Genomic DNA, 16,625 nt, shown 5'->3' with positions numbered 1-16,625 from the left:
CTGCTCACGGACACAATCTCAGCTGAGCCCTGCCCACAGAGCTCACCACAGACAAACATATTAGAACTGCTCCAAGATTCAGCACCCAAGGACGACTTCCTGGAAAACAGCCAGGGAAGCCAGGACAGCATATTACAGCCTCCGATAATACCAGAGCAACAGCCCCTTTCACCAGACACTTTATCCCTCTCTCCAGCATCTCCACTTCAGTGCTTCTCACAGAAAATGGAGGAACTGGTATATGCTGGAACCAGACTACCCACTCTTTTGCTGCAAGCCCCCAGATATCAACCAAAAAACGGCAGGCACCTCAACCACCAAAGCCTGCGGGCCCAGCTCGCCCTCCCCCTCCTGTGAGAGCTCTTCGGCCTCTGCCACAACGCCAGGGCCCACACCCTCCTCCATCTGCACGAGGTGAACCAAAAACAACTGATACCAGCTCTCAGTGATATGTGTTGGGTCCCTGCTATGATAACAGTAACTTTCTCAAATGTTTACAGAACAAGCGGGAACCCAGTGTGCCTGCATCTTTCTCTATTGCTGTTCTATTACAAGATAGAAAGTCTAAGGCCTTCAATAGCCGTACAGCAAACCCAACTAATCTGGTGCCTATTACACGTCAAACTAAGATTGCTGTGGGGACAAAAAGTAAGACTGTTAAGTTAGCACTTTTAAACATTCGCTCACTTAAAAATAAATCACTTCTAGTCAACGACTTAATAACCACAAACAACCTGGATTTTATGTTTCTAAATGAAACTTGGCTAGAAGACAGCTGCAGTGCAACAGTCCTCAATGAAACAGCCCCTCCTAACTTCACTTTTATGAGTGTCTGCAGAGCTGTTAAGAGAGGTGGGGTCTAGCTGCTCTTTTTAAAGATATCTATCAATGTAAGCAAATATCATTTGGGAATTACCCATCTTTTGAATATCTAGGTACTGTGTTAAAAGGTGCTCCACGCATTTTACTCATCATTATTTACAGGCCTCCAAAATACTCTCCAGCCTTTGCTGAGGACTTTACAGAACTGTTATCAACAATTACCTCAGAGTTTGACTGTTTTGCCATTGCTGGAGATTTTAACATTCACATAGATAGTGCAGAAAAAAATATGGCAAAAGAAATCAAAACTGTTTTAAAAACTTTTGATCTGACTCAGCATGTACATGGACCCACACACAATCGTGGACACACTCTAGATTTACTTATCAGTAAGGGTCTAGACATTTCATCGATTGTTATTAAGGATGTAGCACTGTCTGATCATTTCTGTATTTTCTTTGATATATTGATCTCTCCTGCCACTGAAGCTAGATCTGTGTCTGTCAAGAAGAGATGCTTAAATGAGAACACTAGTGTACTATTTATGAAGGCTATATCCTTAACACCAAGCATATCTGCAGACTCTGTTGATTTTCTCCTTGATTCTTTTAACTCAAAAGTTAAAAGTGTAATTGATGAAATTGCTCCTGTGAAAGTCAGGAAGAAGAGTGGCAGACAAAAAGCACCTTGGAGAAACTCAACAGCAGTGCAAAATATGAAAAGACAATGCAGAAAAGCAGAGCGCATGTGGCGGAAGACAAAACTTGTAGTCCATTATAACATCTACAAAGACAGCCTGCATGCTTTCAATATGGAACTAGGCAAAGCTAGACAGACTTTCTTCTCAAATATTATAAACACCAACTTAAACAACACACGCACTCTTTTTGCTACTGTAGAGAGACTGACAACCCCCCCCCCAAGCCAGATTCCCAGTGAAATGCTCTCAGACAGCAAGTGTAGTGAGTTTGCTTCTTTCTTCTCTGAGAAAATCAATAATATCAGAAAGGTGATCAGCACATCCTTGAGTTGCACTGAGGTCAGACAGATCAGACCACCTGAGAAAGTAGTTACTATGTCTGATTTCGAAGAAATTGATGGCAACATTTTGGAAGACACCGTACAGCACCTTAAAACATCAACCTGCGCCCTTGACGCACTTCCCACATCTTTTTTCAAAAGTGTGTTAAACTGTTTAGAAGCAGATCTTCTAGAAGTGGTAAATGCCTCACTTCTCTCTGGGAGTTTTCCAAACTCCCTGAAAACTGCAGTTGTCAAGCCCCTCCTGAAAAAGAGCAATCTGGATAAGACCATATTAAGCAACTATAGACCGATCTCAAATCTTCCTTTCATAGGCAAGATCATTGAAAAAGTTGTCTTCAATCAGCTGAACAAATTCTTAAGCTCAAATGGATGCTTTGACAATTTTCAATCTGGTTTCCGACCGCATCACTGCACAGAGACAGCGCTCATAAAGATAATTAACGATATTCGCTTAAATACTGATACAGGCAAATTATCAGTGCTGGTACTACTCGACCTCAGTGCTGCATTTGACACTGTCGATCATAACATACTTCTTGACAGGCTGGAAAACTGGGTGGGGCTTTCTGGGATAGTCCTAAAATGGTTCAGGTCATACTTAGATGGGAGAGGTTATTATGTGAGTATAGGAGACCATAAGTCTGAGTGGACATCCATGACATGCGGAGTCCCTCAAGGCTCGATTCTTGCGCCACTCCTGTTCAACCTGTATATGCTCCCAATGAGCCAAATAATGAGAAAGAACCAAGTTGCTTACCACAGCTATGCAGATGACACGATTACAGCCCCATTGACTCCCTGTGCAAATGCATTGATGAAGTCAACAGTTGGATGTGTCAAAACTTTCTTCAGTTAAACAAAGACAAAACTGAAGTCATTGCGTTTGGAAACAAAGATGAAGTTCTCAAGGTGAACGCATACCTTCACTCTAGGGGTCAAACAACTAAAAATCAATTCAGGAATCTTGGTGTGACACTAGAGTCAGACCTTAGTTTCAGTAGTCATGTCAAAGCAATAACTAAATCATCATACTATCATCTGAAAAATATTGCAAGAATTAGATGCTTTGTTTCCAGACAAGACTTAGAGAAACTTGTGCATGCTTTCATCACCAGCAGGGTGGATTATTGTAATGGACTCCTCACTGGCCTTCCCAAAAAGACCATAAGACAGTTGCAGCTCATACAGAACGCTGAGCAGAACCAGAACACATGAACATATTACACCAGTCCTCAGGTCTTTACACTGGCTCCCAGTTAGATTTAGGATTGACTTTAAAGTATTATTACTGGTATATAAATCATTCAATGGCCTAGGACCTCAATATATTGCAGATATATCTATATATATATAGATTACTTATTTCTTTTTATTATTTTAATTTCTTCTATTTAAAGCACTTTGAATTGCCATTGTGTATGAAATGTGCTATATAAATAAACTTGCCTTGCCTTATAAACATCAGTTCCTGAGAGTAAATTGCATCTGTTCAGCCGGGAATGCTACAGCAACAGTTTTTACCTTCACACTTCAATACATCATAGCAAAGCTGGAGTTATACGTGTCTCGTACTGTACCACTTACTGTAATTGCATTTACAGTATTAGTACTGTATTTTCACTTACAGTATACTGTATCATTTACTGTACTTGCATTTACAGTATTATTACTGTATTTTCATTTACAGTATTAGTATTGAGTTTTTTTTTTTTTTTTTCATCATTTAAATGTTCTTTTTTTAATTTATGTTTACCCCACCCACCCACCCCCAAAAAAATCACAATAACTCACAAACATTTGTCCTTATAATATTCTTTTTAATCGTTGAACATTTTGTTTTAGAAGTACAAATTACAAATCTTGACCTTTAGGAGCCACTAGCTGAAGAAAAAAAAAGGCAACATCTCCAAAGTCCATAGAATTAATCTCCTGGTGACCATTTGTATCTGTAGCATGGCAAAAACGTACACACACTGAAAAGCAAAACAGGCCTTAAAACAATAAAATACAGTCAAAGTCAGTGTTGTGTTGTTACATTTCAGTAATTTTGCCAGTCAAAGTTGACAAGCTCTCTGATGAGAAACACTGAGGGTTTCAGGCTGATGCTTTTCTTTGGACCTTTCCAGATTTCCATCTGATCTGTGCCTTTGGTGTTTGGTGCCATCAGGGTTGACTCTCAGAATGAACCTGCAAACACAAGCAGGGAAAAATATATAATTTTTTCAGACCGGTGTTGGCAGAATTTTCCCTAACCCTCAAACTTGATGCTGCATGTACTTTGGTGTTAATAAAAGCACTACATCTGATTCTGAATCCACCTACAGTAGTGGTGGGGGAAAAATCGATTCTGTTCAGTGTCGCGACATTTTGCGCACGCAATTATATTGATACAGTAGCGCAAAGGATTCCAATATAGGTTATAAGGCTGTGACGGTGGCAGTTTTTTTTTACCACTGCGGTGGTAATGGACCAACTACCTGCAGTGGTTGGGGGGTTATTATGAAAATTGAAATAATTTTTTTTAGTTTATTCGAGAAAAAAAGTCTTTATTTGAGCAATTCCGTCAAAGAATCAACACAAAGCCTGTAAAGCATTCAAATACATATCAGTAAATATTAGAAACTTACATAATAGAAAAGTTAAATCTATAAAAAAAAAAAAAAACTTTTGTTTAATACTTCCACACAAAGACACGTGATTCCACATGAAGCCATACCGCTCTGTGCTTTGAGTGGGATGACACGAGGAGGAAAGAGACCATCGATCTATTTTCTGATATCTTCATGTTTTCTACTTGTTGTAAAAGGTATGAAAAGTGAATTTAATCTTCCACAAGGGCAAGACATTTAAGCTATGTTTGAAATTGCGCTGCCAAAGAGAGCGAAACTAAAAATCAAATAAACTTGACGCGCCGTACATCTCTAATAACAAGCAAAAACTGTGTTGAAATGAATCTGACGTGCAAGTAAAAATGTAGGCTATCTGTCCTAAAACCTTTTTCTACTTTACCACAGTAAAGAATGTGAATGTAATAGGCCTAAATAAAAGCGAACCAAGGAAGAAACGTTTATAATCCCCTTCGAAAATCGAGACGTAAGTGAAGATTGTGGGAAAAAAACAAGGTATTACATGCAGGGATGAGTCACAATTTTTGGATATTCGATTAGTTTATTTAATTATAGAATTATAGTATATCGAATAGGTTGTGTAATTATTCTCTAAAATAAAATCTCCATGTTTTTGGTGCTAATGCGGTGGTGACGCGTTCATATAATTACGTTCTGTAATAAGGTCCTGTGTCCTGAATGTTCAAGGACAAAGTTTCTGCACTAGCCTCCAGTAAATGTGTAGAAGATGTTCACAGATTTAATGTGACATTTGAAGTGAGTTGAGCAGTCTTATTTTTTGTAATGTCTTTGAATAATATGGGGGACATGAATCGCAATATATCGCAGAATCGAATCGCAATACTTGCTGTATCGCAATGTTAGGAAGCGCAATAATATTGAATTGTGGCCCAAATATCGCAATACTATTGAATCATCAAATTTTTGCCAATTTCCACCCCTAACCTACAGGGATGGTATTACCCCATAATACATTACATTAAAATCATTAAAGCTTCATTCTTTTTCAATACATTCCTGTAGCTTAGATTTCCAGGGAATGGATAATTTAAATTAAACTTAATACAATGTAAGTTGCTTTGGATAAAAGTGACTTCCAAATGCATGCATGTAAATGTAATGTAATGTAAAAAAAAAAATATATATATATATATATATATTTTGGTTTACCTGATTCTGCATTCGACAAAATAGACCGCTAATGCTGAAGAGTCGTCTGTTAGCAGTTGTAACTGGATGATGATTCTGCCCTTCATTGTCAGCATCCATGTTTTTGCTTTGAGAACAGACTCTCCTGAAACAGACAAAGTCACAGCAGCCTTTTAGTGTTATAGTTTACAGAAAAAAACTAAAATACAATAACAGAACTTATTACTAACAACAATAACATGTGGGGTGAAGATGAGGTAAGATATAATGTTGTATGGTGTTTATAGTTTTTAATCAATTAAACAACATTAAAAATATTAGTTAGCAAAACTTTGCTATATTGATAATGGTATATTGCTAACCCTTTCCTCCTCCTTCTCCTCTTCCTCCTCCAACGGCAACCCGTTCTGTGTATTAGTGGAGAGCGTCAGCAGTGATGTACAGTCCGGAGGGAATGGCCGCTGCAAATTCAAAATAAAGAACAGAAAAGAACATGTTTGCCTGCTTAACTAATGCATACTTCAGCTAATTTAGTTGATGTCATCTTACTCACCTGTAGATGTTATCACCATTATGAAGGCAATCACAAAAAAGACTCCAAAATACACCTCCGACATTTCAGACGACATAATTCAGACCACAAACTTGAAAATAAAACAAAAGATGAAATTAACAATGGTGTTGGATAAAGGGTTAGTTTACTCAAAATTGTAAATTCTGTCACCATTTACTCACCCTCAACTTGTTCATAACTTCCATTAAATTATTTAATGTGCTGTATACAAAAGAAGATATTTTAAAGAACATGAGCAACCAAACAGTTACTGGTCCCCATTGACATCCAAAGTATTTTTTCTATTATAGAAGTCCATGCGGACCAGCCACTATTTACCAACATTATTCAAAATATCTTATTTTATGTTCAGACGAAAGAACTTCATGCAGGTTTAGAACACGTTGTGGGCGAGTAAATGATGACATACATAATTTTCTGTTTAAGGTGTACTACGTTATCCCTTTAAGTATTAAGTATTTACGTTGTACATCTGCCAAAAAGTTGTGAAAGAGGAGACAGAACATACCAAAGTTATTATGCTTCTCTGTTTAATAAGTTTACTTCGGCTAATTTAGGTGAAGTTGACCATAACGTTACATACAGATGTTATCACAATGGAAAGGCTCCAACACACTCCATCGTTGCAGATGGCATTATCCAGATCACAAACCTGAAAATAAATCATATAGGCCTACGTGAAAATATTGTTTAAAACCCGCACTTTAACAAGGGTTTCGTCTATCTCACTTTACCTCAGTATTTCACGTTGAGTTCGCTGTTAGCTCGGTTAACGTTACCGACGACTCCGCCCGCCTGATGAGCTAACTTGCGTTAAAGAGGCAGAGGAACACACAACCATTATTTTTTATAGTTTTAACTAAAGAATATTTCGGCTAATATAAGTGAACTTAACTTACTCACCAGTTAATATTATCACCGTGACAGCGACCCAGCCGACAGTCAGGAAAAAAGACAGTAATAAAGGCACCAAAAAAACATTCTGAGGACAGTCAGGAAAAAAAGGCACTAAAACCATTCAGACGAAAACAAAACGATACATCATGTTAGTTTGCTGTTAACATAAGTAAAAACATTTGAAAATGTTTGTTTTACATAAAATAGAAATTATATACTAACCTTTTTGGTGAGTTACATGATCTTTTGTCCGTGCATTAACTGCCACTTCACCCCTCAAAAAAACACTTGAAAAGAAATCCCTCTTGCCATTGGTCAGTTTTTCGCGGGCAAGTTCACTACTGTAAATTGATTTACAGTAGTGAAGAATTACAGTAGTGACCCTATATTTTCCCATAATCCTTTGCTGTTTACAGTAACATACTGTATACATATTTTACAGTATCTTACTGTACATATTACAGTAAAATACTGTTCAAATTACAGAAATCCGTTACAGTGTACTCAACAGGCGTTGTCAAACTTTAAATGAAGTGTTACACCCTCTGCCAATTTTTCCACTTTATATTTCCAACAACTTTCCTCAACTATCCCCAATTGACTGTTTTATAAGTGTCAACATTCATTTAATGATTATTCACATCATCTCTCTTGCTTTGGAGATGGTTGTTTCCTGATGAGGACCTTCCCTTCTTCTGTCTTCTTTCTTCTTTTCTCCTACTTTGTTTTGTTTCTTTAAAATACTGTCTACAAGCATATCATCCATGTTAGTCTCAAGCTTGTTTGTTACATTTGTTACAATGTTTTTGGTTGTTGCTCTTCGCCCAGGGAATTTAAAATGGAAGAACACATTAATGTGTCATCTAGTACGACATACTGTATGGGCCCTATCTTGCACCCAGCGCAATTGACTTTGTACACCGACGCATGTATCATTCCTATTTTGCACCCGACGCACAGCGGACTTTTCCCTCCACAGACGCACGTCGGTAAATTAGGAAATGAACTTGCGCTCCCGGGGCGGTTCAGCGCAAAGAGGAGGCGTGTTCCGGCGCAAACGTTCCCTGGTGCTATTTTGCAGGTTTAGAAAACAATTCATGTGGCATGTTATTCATATACTATTTTAAGGGCGCATGCTTGGCCATAATCAATGTAGCGTGTGCACAACGCGCATGCACTTTGCTTATCTCATCTACACACAGACGCAGCAGTTCTCATTTTTAGAAAACCATACATTATTACAAGGAAAAATATTAACACACGAGGAAAATCATTGTTGTGTCCATGAAGATGTGAAAAAATAGGCATAAATCTAGCTTACACATTTAACAAAATTATTATATGCCTGTTTAACCGAAGCTAATTTGGGTGGGTTTCTCACATCCCCATACAATGTCACTTCTCTGTCTTTTCACGGCCCTGATGAGAACGTCGGTCTCCTCGGCTGTGAACCGCTCCTGGCGTGCGTCTGGCAAATCCGCCGTTATAATAGCAATCCGCCATTAAACAAGCGCACCTGCTCTTAAAGGGAATGTGAGATGTCGCTCTGATTGGTTTATTTCACGTTACGCCCAAACCACATCTATCAGTAATGTAGATACTTCAGACCAACCCATTTTAGATTTGCGTCGGGCGCAAGAGTCATTTATCCCGCCGGTATAATAGCAACAGCGCCCAAGACCTGCCCACAAAGTTACTTGCGTTTCGCGCTTGATACTTGCGTTTCAGATCGTTAAAATAGGGCCCTATATGTAGAAACAGCCAACACAAAAATTAAAAGTTAAAGTGGTTTTGTACAGATTGAAAATGAAGGTGAAGGTGGAGCCAGGCCAGGAGCCAGGAGTCTCACCCATGTTGACATCATCATATCACCAGGATTATAATCATCTGGTCTAAAGTGAACGCTACACACTACCTTGTTTTTTGAAGCAGATGCAGAAGTTTAGTTTAGTTTAGTTTAGTTTATTGGTTTATAATAATGTGGACAACCTCTTTTAATGAAAAGAGCAGCTTTAGCCTCTACGGCTAATTTCCAGCTGTAGTCCCCAGCCAGTTGTTAATTGGCATACATCAATAAATACATTACAATTAAAACAAGGCTTAAGCAAGAGCTTAGACAAACAAACAAGGTGGCACAAAATTGAAACAGACAAGCAAGCACAAATTGCAAAGACATAAAAGCAGGTCAAGCAATAAACTAGAAAAAATTGACACAAAAAATAATCATGCAGAGGCCACATTGAAGCACATACAGGACATAGCATTGAAGCAGCCAGCAGAGATCAAGTGGCAGAAGCATGATCATGTCACATCTAGTGCACACATCACATCTAGCATATTAATGTGTGCAGGTGTAATTGTCGATTAGCCAATTTTTAAGGTGTGCAATAAAAGTCGAATACATATGTATGTTTTTAATTGTAATGGGCAATGAGTTCCAGTTATGTATTGCAGTAAATGAAAATGATAATTGACCAAATGTACTTTTTCTGAGTGGGATTACTAGGTCGCCACGTGTGGTGTTTCTGGTATTATGACTGCTGTTATTACGTTGGATTATGAATGAATTGAAAGGAGGCGGAGCGGTATTATGTAAAATTTTGTAAACCAAACAAATATTTTTATATTTGATTACATTTTCCCAGCTCAGCAGTTTATAGTTTTTAAGGATTATACAATGGTGTAAACTGTTAGGCTTTTGGTCCAAAATTTTAAGAGTTTTTTTATAAATAGTTGCTAGTGGCTTAAGTGATGAGCTGTTAGTTTGTCCCCAGCTTGTCAGACAATATGTTAGATGTGACATAATCATTGCATCCATAAATAATTTAGCAGCATTAAAAGTAAGGGCATTTCTAATATATCTAAAATTAGCTAAACTAAACTTGACCCTATTGCAGACTTTCTTAAAGGAGTCATAACCTAGTATTACATTGGATACCTACTGCTGTATTATAGTCTTTCAGGCCCTTCTAAAAAAGAAAAGTGGAAAAAAAATAAACACAGACCTACTTTTACCCTTATTTCTGAAGGCATTATTGTCTCGCGAGATCAATGCGATGTTTTGGCTGTCGTGGACGCTCTATATGGCTCTGCACGCCAGTTGAAAGGGTTGTTGGGACAGCGTCATTAAAAATGAATTTCATCCACTGGTCCCTGATAGTTTCGTCCGATTTTGGGAGATAAAACACATTTACATGTTTTTTATGGCAATCAACCACAGAGCAAGTCCGGTGTGCACTCGGTTTCTCCATCTTTCTCGACTGAACTGAATATGAGGGGGAGAGGGGAAGGGGGGCTTCCTGCTGCGGTGTCCATATATGGTATATCCTACTACCTCATGACGTCAAGAGGGAGCTGAAATCAAAATCTCGTATTTGAGTGCGCGTGCACGCGCGCTGGTTTATTTACCCTGAGGTAAACAAACGCTTCACTTTTAAATATCGGCTTCCCGGCCAGTGTATAATCGTTAGTCGATCATAACATACATTGATTCTCGTGGAAAAGTGAAAATTGCAGGTTATGACTCCTTTAATATGTGTTTTAAAAGAGAGATTAGAATCAATAATAACGCCCAGATATTTATTGCAGACCCTATTGCAGACTTTCTTAATATGTGTTTTAAAAGAGAGATTAGAATCAATAATAACGCCCAGATATTTAAATTGTGGCACAATAGTAATGTTTTGACCCGAAATTGATATGTTTGACACACTATTACATTGTCTTTTTGTAAAAAACATTCCCACAGTTTTATCTACATTTAATTGAAGACATGAACGATTTAGCCAATTGGTGATCCTGTCCTGTCTCTTCACCTTCACCTCTTCACCTTCATCTTCAGTCCTGTCTCTTCACCTGCACAAAACGCACCCAGGAATGGAAGATAGCACCCTCCTTTTTCTTGTTGGGAAACCTGTGGACTCGATGTCCTAGGCTCAGTGCAACCTCAACAAACACAACAATTTCCCATGACGATGATAAACTGAAATACAATAATGACTGAAAACACACTGAAACATGACATTCAGTTCATTCAGTTTTATCAAGAATGCATTTAGAGCCAGGTATCCCAGAATGCATCTCACACCAACCAGCAGACGTCAATAGAGTAGTAGAAGTAAACCCGCGTAAATTACAAATAGGCCTACTACAGTTATTATCTCACAAAATGTAGTTTTTAGAGTTTTTCAGACTAAAATGTAGTTGTTTAAAGCTCAGATCTGTGGTATATAAAGATAGTGTCAATTTGAAAATTTAATATGACATTTTCGTAGTTGTGAGATCCAGTCGGTCACCGCGTACTCAGCGCTCATTAACCCCGTGGAGAACAGCCTTTCCTTGGCTAGATCTTCTGATGCTTGCCGCTGGCTCTGATGTCTCTGTGGTTAAACATGAGATATAATTTGTCTTGCTATATCCATCGTGAATCTATCGTTTATTCCCTGGCAAATCGTTTTTACTGAGGGCAAAGTAATCAGTTTACTTTATATTTAGGCTATTTAACTTTGCCGTTGTAGCCTTGAGCTGACGTGGTATTTGAATTTATAAAACTTTATTTCGTATTGTATAGCTTCTGATACCTTTTACTTGTATAATGGCTATTATTAATAATTAAAACTGACATTTAACAAAGAGAGACAAGATTGTGTTTTATGTCATAATTTCATTTTATTACAGTGAAGAGAATCAGAGTAGCCTACATTTGCACATTTTGCCTGAACCACTATTTTTTTAAATGTACACGAAAACAGGCAGATTTAAGGGTTTCACTTTATTTTGATGGTCCCTTTAACACATTCTGTTGTCTAGAAGTAACATTGCACCTAAATGTCTACTAACTCTCATTAGAGTATTAGTAGAGTATTAGTAGACTGGTAGGGTTAGGGTTAGAATAAGTTGACATGTAGTTGCAAAGTTACTTATAGTCAGTAGAGTGTCTGTTGGAGGACCATCACAATAAAGAGTTATCAGATATTAAGCAGACAGTCTACTAATACGGAATGCTGTTAAAACAGCAATTGAGAGCTCAGAAGGCTCACGACCACCGCTGCACTCGCACTGTAGAACCACCAGCACCGGGAGAGACTTCCAGAATATTTGCTCAATATGCACCTTGACTAACATGCAAAAACGGCAGTTTTGCAAGCTTTATCTCTCTTAAGCAACAGGATATATGTAAAAGATGTTGGCCTATTCCTATTCATACCTTTACCTTGACCATGATTTCATGCCTACAGTATAGCTGCATGCTGCATTCTCCACAATATATGTGAAGGGGAAAAACAGCAGCTACCACCTGCAGCATTACAGGTACATCCAGCTCCTCAACAGCCTCAGGAACACACCCGGGGTGAACCTGATGCTCCGGCTCTTGAAATCAGGCAGGCTCTGGTGAATCACCTGCTCAGGCAACATTAGGTTACCCACCTGTGTAAAAACATGCTTAAAACACCTGTCTTTACATTTATTTCTGTTGTTGCAATTTGGGGAGTACAGTAAGAGATTTATGTTCTTTCAAATAACTCCTTTATTTAAAAGTTCTAGAATACAAAGTTTACGAATTGTCAGTTATTTTGAATTATAACAATAAATGGCCTTAAGTAATTTGCCACTGTGCCAAATGAAAAACAAAAACCAGTACAGATGTTACATTTCTGTATCTTACCAGAACATGGCATGGCTTTAAATGACTTGTACACTTGCCATTAAAATGAACATAAGAACAATGACCAAATAGTGTGTTTTTGTACATAGCATCTATAAACTTGCGGTTTGCTGTAAGCCTGTTTACAACACTCAAATACAAAAACAGTAAATAAATAAATAAAAATGAATAAATAAAAATCAACCGTAACTTGCCATTAAACATAACTATAGGAAACACATTTTTCTATTGTGTGTGTGTGTGTGTGTGAGAGTGAGTGATTTGAACAGAAAGGCATATTTCTTATGAGTTGTGTATGTAATGGATTTATGTATTAGCCTAATGTATCATTTTATACTCAATTTCTACCGCTTATAAATTATCTATTATCTTCAGACTATGAAATATGAACATGATCATCTTCTTTGTCTGTTCTCTTCTGAATTGATAGTTCTTTTTTAATATAGAAAATGAGTCATTAATTTTTCTCATGTTAAAAAGGAAATGTTAAATATGAAAGAAGGTTTATTTGTCTTTCAATCAGTTGTACTGCATATATTGTAGTGCTGGACGCACCACGGGATCAGCCCAAATAAAGACAGACACCAGCGAAGCCTTCTCACTTTTGTGTGTTTACTGCAAGCATAAAATGGGACAATGTTACAATCGTCTGTTCTGGATCAACAATCTGGATCGACAATCTCTCTTCAGAGTGCTTCCCGCAAACTCCCACATAGGCTATTACAAGATGTATTTTCTTTACAGTATTTTAAATTGTTCAATTTAATAAAATGCATAACACCAAAAGCATTTTTTTTTTATGTAGAATTAATAACATTTATGAATTCTGAAAATTAATAAAACAATGAAACTAAATGAATACAACTCATACCTGCAAGCATAAAATGGGACAATGTTACAATCGTCTGTTCTGGATCAACAATCTGGATCGACAATCTGCAAATACATCATTCAGTTATTTACATTGTCCCATATTTCAAGTATGCTTGGCGAATTTACAAAATCAAAGTAACAATACAGAGTTTCAGTTTCTTCTCCTTAACACATGTAGCCCTGTTGAAATTATCTATAATATTTTCTTCAAAACTTATCTTTATATTGTTTTGTTTATTTGATTTATATTGTATATTTGTTTTTCTCATGTGTATTAAAAAACGATTTTATATTGTTAGAAGTGTATAAAGTTTGTCTAGGCTCTGATTGGGTATATCACATGTCAGTTTGGTTTGGAGAGCAAAGTGATAGGCCAGAGGGGGCGGGAGGAGAGAGTGGGGAGAGAGAGGTAGAAGAAGAGGAGATAGAAGGAAAAAATAACAACGTCGACAGAGAGTGTGACGCAGTTACAATTTGAGTATTCTTTTGTTTTACTAGTAGTGAGTCTATATAATTTCGTACAGAAGTTAAAGTGTTGATCTTCTACATTAGTTCATCATGAGTGCATGTAGTATGTAACATTACTCGCGAATGTGACACACTTGTTATTCACGAGTGAGCTGGATGAACCGGAGACTGAGGTCCTCCGGCTACGTTGGATTTCATCACCAGGTAGCGCTTCAGGTACCCTGGATTGCCTGAAAGTTCCCCTGGCCTCGTTGGATTCCCTGATCGGGACCGCTCGACGAGTGTTGAACTTTTTGCTCGGTGCAGCAGTCTTTCTCCTTCTTGACACTCTCTATGTTGCTCCATTTGTCGTGGGACTATGATGACCGTGAGTAGTAACATTACTTTACATTATTGTTGGCTCTAGTAAGAGTGAAGCGGCGATCTGTATTTTTTCCGCCCCATCGCACACGAGCATCGTTCAGGCCTGCAACTCTTCTTATTTGTTTACTTTATTGGGACTATTTTTGTCAGTTTTACATTTTTTCCAAAAGTCTGGGCCCAGTGAAAATTTAATAACTGTCTGAAAAGAAATGTAAAGTGATGTGAAAGTGTTGAATATACCCTTCTCAATCCAGTTCCTTGTGAGTAATGTAAATGTAGCAATACGTGGCCGTCTAGTAGTGACTACGCCACCCCGAATTACCGGGGAAATAATCTAATAAATAGGACACAAGTCCGTTTACTCAGGAGAGGCAAGAGACGTGAGTTCACATTGAAACAGGCAATTTTTATTAAAGAAAGCAATTAAACAAATAACACAATCAATTGTGTCATTTCGTAATCAAAAAGGCAACCAAAACAAAAAGAATATGATCACTGCAGGGGCTGAGACCACAGAGAAGCAGGCTAGCTATAGCTGCATATGGCAATCAAACACACTTTGAAGAATCACTCCACTACAAAATAGTGATAAAAAGTCACACCACACTTATAACCCCTACTTAGGGTGAAGGCCTGCAGCTAAAACCACCAGCCTGCCTCCAGGAAAACCCAGCTCCTGCAGAATACAGAAAAGAAATAAATATAGAAATGATTAGAGATAAACCAAATCACAATGAGACAAATAACGAAAACAAAAATCAAGTTATAAGATAAATGGTCATCTATAATAAAGACAAAGAAAATAAATATAAACCATTCAAACAGTCACAACACAAAAATCACACAATCAGTCCAACCTACACAAATGATGGGACCAGTTTGGTAGGCTAATTATCACTCCATGTAATAAATCACAGGTATTTAACAGTGATGATCATGCGGCTAAGGACTGGTAACAAAACCAGCCACATTCATACAACATAAACAACATATTGCCTGAGCAATAGATAAAGTGGAGTCCAGCAGTAATATTCGGCTTCCACAAAGCAGCAAACGTGGCTCAATGAAGCATGGATTGCTGACAGCAAGTTGCTAAAGTAGCTGCTCAGCCTGGCTTTAACACGGGCAAAAGAGAACTCCTAAACACAAATATTCATTAACTATCTAATTAAAAACAGTTACAGATTAAAAGAAACGATCGTAAATGTACTCACCCTGATTCAATTTCGGCGCGCGCACACAAACAATCACAGGCACACGGAAATCATATGACAGTCATCTGATGTTAGTGAGTCAATAAACAGCTGATACTCCGACGCAGCTATGAGGAGACGTCACACCAATGGGAGACCGAAGGCACGCCACACTAAAACGCATTGCAGGTCGCTCAAACAAACAAACTACACAAAAAGTTAAAAACTAACATTAGAACTTACCACAATGTGGGTGTCGCCACGAGAACGTGCACAGCCTCGATGGCCGAGTGTCACACTAAACAGATACAGATGAAGGCACAATGAAACATCACTTAATACTAACATCAAACCAACCGGCTACACGGCTGACACACATACCTCCGCGGTCTCTTGGAATGAATGACAAAGGGGCGGGCTTTCAATGACGTATCCCAGGGAGCATCCAAAGAGTCTATATACCCCAAGGGGCAGAACCCTATTGGCCATATATGTAATGAGGGTGACGTGGCAACGAGTCACTCACTTCACCACATAAAGTTATTTACGGTGTTTGATAACTTTTTTTTTGATAACATTTCACAACTTTAGTTAATCTTCAAGTAAAAGGGAAACAATTGAGTATTTCAAATTGAGTATTTATTCATGGTTTCTTATTACATTTACATTCTGTGATTTTAAAAGCTTTCATTCACTTTCCCCTTAATATAATATATCACCGTAACGAACCCAGAGCACTCTAGATAACGTTATTGGAACATAGCCTATACACACATAACGTGCTTTAAAGGAGTCATAATGTAGAAATTTCACTTTTCCACGAGAATCAATGTATGTTATGATTGCATAATGATTGTACACTGGCCGGAAGCCGATATTTAAAAGTGAAGCGTTTGTTTACCTCAGGGTTTGTAAAAAAGGCCACGTGTATGGCAAGCCGTTTTAACTTT

At 37.9% G+C, this 16,625-nt stretch overlaps 3 long non-coding RNA genes across 3 annotated transcripts; all 3 read right to left on the bottom strand.

Moving 5' to 3' along the window:
* Positions 1 to 3,639: 3,639 nt before the first annotated feature.
* Positions 3,640 to 6,618, bottom strand: LOC311300190. The gene is made up of 3 exons (XR_014629234.1): positions 6,005 to 6,618; positions 5,664 to 5,787; positions 3,640 to 4,053 (listed from the first exon to the last, which is right to left on the bottom strand). It is a non-coding gene; the product is annotated as an uncharacterized lncRNA (long non-coding RNA).
* Positions 6,619 to 6,819: 201 nt separating this feature from the next.
* On the bottom strand, positions 6,820 to 7,149 carry LOC311299335. Its single transcript, XR_014629105.1, has 3 exons — positions 7,120 to 7,149; positions 6,951 to 7,023; positions 6,820 to 6,868 (listed from the first exon to the last, which is right to left on the bottom strand). It is a non-coding gene; the product is annotated as an uncharacterized lncRNA (long non-coding RNA).
* Positions 7,150 to 14,867: 7,718 nt separating this feature from the next.
* On the bottom strand, positions 14,868 to 16,159 carry LOC311300455. Its single transcript, XR_014629325.1, has 2 exons — positions 15,697 to 16,159; positions 14,868 to 15,621 (listed from the first exon to the last, which is right to left on the bottom strand). It is a non-coding gene; the product is annotated as an uncharacterized lncRNA (long non-coding RNA).
* Positions 16,160 to 16,625: the final 466 nt, after the last annotated feature.

The sequence above is a fragment of the Rutilus rutilus genome, assembly GCF_951802725.1.
Source record: "Rutilus rutilus genome assembly, chromosome: 11".
In the NCBI taxonomy this organism is placed as follows: domain Eukaryota; kingdom Metazoa; phylum Chordata; class Actinopteri; order Cypriniformes; family Leuciscidae; genus Rutilus; species Rutilus rutilus.
This window is presented reverse-complemented; position numbering and strand designations above follow the sequence as displayed.